At 46.4% G+C, this 2,500-nt stretch overlaps 1 non-coding gene and 3 pseudogenes across 1 annotated transcript; all 4 read right to left on the reverse strand.

The window, feature by feature from the left end:
* Positions 1-381: 381 nt before the first annotated feature.
* On the reverse strand, positions 382-500 carry LOC138256752 (5S ribosomal RNA; annotated as a pseudogene).
* Positions 501-946: 446 nt separating this feature from the next.
* On the reverse strand, positions 947-1,065 carry LOC138256920 (5S ribosomal RNA; annotated as a pseudogene).
* A 446-nt stretch (positions 1,066-1,511) lies between these two features.
* On the reverse strand, positions 1,512-1,630 carry LOC138255253 (5S ribosomal RNA). The gene has a single exon (XR_011197891.1). It is a non-coding gene; the product is annotated as a 5S ribosomal RNA (ribosomal RNA).
* A 444-nt stretch (positions 1,631-2,074) lies between these two features.
* Positions 2,075-2,193, reverse strand: LOC138251039 (5S ribosomal RNA; annotated as a pseudogene).
* Positions 2,194-2,500: the final 307 nt, after the last annotated feature.

The raw sequence follows: 2,500 nt of genomic DNA on the forward strand, positions 1-2,500 counted from the left end.
CAAACACACCTGCACTCTACTGTTCACAAACTGCCCTCCTTCACAAACTTCTTACAGAGGGCCAATCGCACACCCTGTTTTGCACCAGCCTCACAATCGCTTCATCTGCACTTACACACAGTCTCAGACTGCCCTTTCTTTAGGGCCCAGCACAAGCAGCAACAGACCAGCTCACCACCAGCAGCTTGGGGTGAGTGTGAAGTGCAGAAAGATTCTCAATTTTCCTTCAGAAAGTGTGTATTTTAGTGTTATTGCTGTTTTTTTATTTATTTTAAGAAAGGAAAAAAGAGAAGAAGAAATAATAAATGAAAAGTAACATTAGAGAGGACTCTATGCATTTGTTTTAAGACGTGCACCACCTACTGTCTGCAAGAGGCAAAATGCCTACAGCACCTGGTATTCCCAAGCAGTCTCCCATCCAAGTACTAACCAGGCCAGACGCTGCTTAGCTTCTGAGATCAGCTGAGATCAGTCACATTCAGGGTGGTATGGCCGTAGGCAAAACACACTCCTGTTTCAGGTCTCTTGTGTTGAGACAGCCCGCCGGTCTGGAGCCTGCTGCTCTCAAACACACCTGCACTCTACTGTTCACAAACTGCTCTCCTTCATAAACTTCTTTCAGAGGGCCAATCGCACACCCTGTTTTGCACCAGCCTCACAATCGCTTCATCTGCCCTTACACACAGTCTCAGACTGCCCTTTCTTTAGGGCCCAGCACAAGCAGCAACAAACCAGCTCACCACCAGCAAGTTGGGGTGAGTGTGAAGTGCAGAAAGATTCTCAATTTTCCTTCAGAAAGAGTGTATTTTAGTGTTATTGCTGTTTTTTTATTTATTTTAAGAAAGGAAAAAAGAGTAGAAGAAATAATAAATGAAAAGTAACATTAGAGAGGACTCTATGCATTTGTTCTAAGACGTGCACCACCTACTGTCTGCAAGAGGCAAAATGCCTAGAGCACCTGGTATTCCCAAGCAGTCTCCCATCCAAGTACTAACCAGGCCCGACGCTGCTTAGCTTCTCAGATCAGACGAGATCAGGCGCATTCAGGGTGGTATCGCCGTAGGCAGAATACACTCCTGTTTCAGGCCTCTTGTGTTGAGACACCCCGCCGGTCTGGAGCCTGCTGCTCTCAAACACACCTGCACTCTACTGTTCACAAACTGCCCTCCTTCACAAACTTCTTACAGAGGGCCAATCGCACACCCTGTTTTGCACCAGCCTCACAATCGCTTCATCTGCACTTACACACAGTCTCAGACTGCCCTTTCTTTAGGGCCCAGCACAAGCAGCAACAGACCAGCTCACCACCAGCAGCTTGGTGTGAGTGTGAAGTGCAGAAAGATTCTCAATTTTCCTTCAGAAAGAGTGTATTTTAGTGTAATTGCTGTTTTTTTATTTATTTTAAGAAAGGAAAAAAGAGTAGAAGAAATAATAAATGAAAAGTAACATTAGAGAGGACTCTATGCATTTGTTTTAAGACGTACACCACCTACTGTCTGCAAGAGGCAAAATGCCTACAGCACCTGGTATTCCCAAGCAGTCTCCCATCCAAGTACTAACCAGGCCCGACGCTGCTTAGCTTCTGAGATCAGCTGAGATCAGTCACATTCAGGGTGGTATGGCCGTAGGCAAAACACACTCCTGTTTCAGGTCTCTTGTGTTGAGACAGCCCGCCGGTCTGGAGCCTGCTGCTCTCAAACACGCCTGCACTCTACTGTTCAAAAACTGCCATCCTTCACAAACTTCTTACAGAGGGCCAATCGCACACCCTGTTTTGCACCATCCTCGCAATCGCTTCATCTGCACTTACACACAGTCTCAGACTGCCCTTTCTTTAGGGCCCAGCACAAGCAGCAGACCAGCTCACCACCAGCAGCTTGGGGTGAGTGTGAAGTGCAGAAAGATTCTCAATTTTCCTTCAGAAAGAGTGTATTTTAGTGTTATTGCTGTTTTTTTTATTTATTTGAAGAAAGGAAAAAAGAGTAGAAGAAATAATAAATGAAAAGTAACATTAGAGAGGACTCTATGAAATTGTTCTAAGACGTGCACCACCTACTGTCTGCAAGAGGAAAAATGCCTACAGCACCTGGTATTCCCAGGCAGTCTCCCATCCAAGTACTAACCAAGCCCGATGCTGCTTAGCTTCTGAGATCAGCCGAGATCAGGCGCATTCAGAGTAGTATGTCTGTAGGGAGAGTACACTCCTGTTTCAGTCTTCTTGTGTTGAGACAGCCCGCCGGTCTGGAGCCTGCTGCTCTCAAACACACCTGCACTCTACTGTTCACAAACTGCCCTCCTTCACAAACTTCTTACAGAGGGCCAATCGCACACCCTGTTTTGCACCAGCCTCACAATCGCTTCATCTCCACTTACACACAGTCTCAGACTGCCCTTTCTTTAGGGCCCAGCACAAGCAGCAACAGACCAGCTCACCACCAGCAACTTGGGGTGAGTGTGAAGTGCAGAAAGATTCTCAATTTTCTTTCGGAAAGAGTGTATT

The sequence above is a fragment of the Pleurodeles waltl genome, chromosome 8, assembly GCF_031143425.1.
Source record: "Pleurodeles waltl isolate 20211129_DDA chromosome 8, aPleWal1.hap1.20221129, whole genome shotgun sequence".
Classification (NCBI taxonomy): domain Eukaryota; kingdom Metazoa; phylum Chordata; class Amphibia; order Caudata; family Salamandridae; genus Pleurodeles; species Pleurodeles waltl.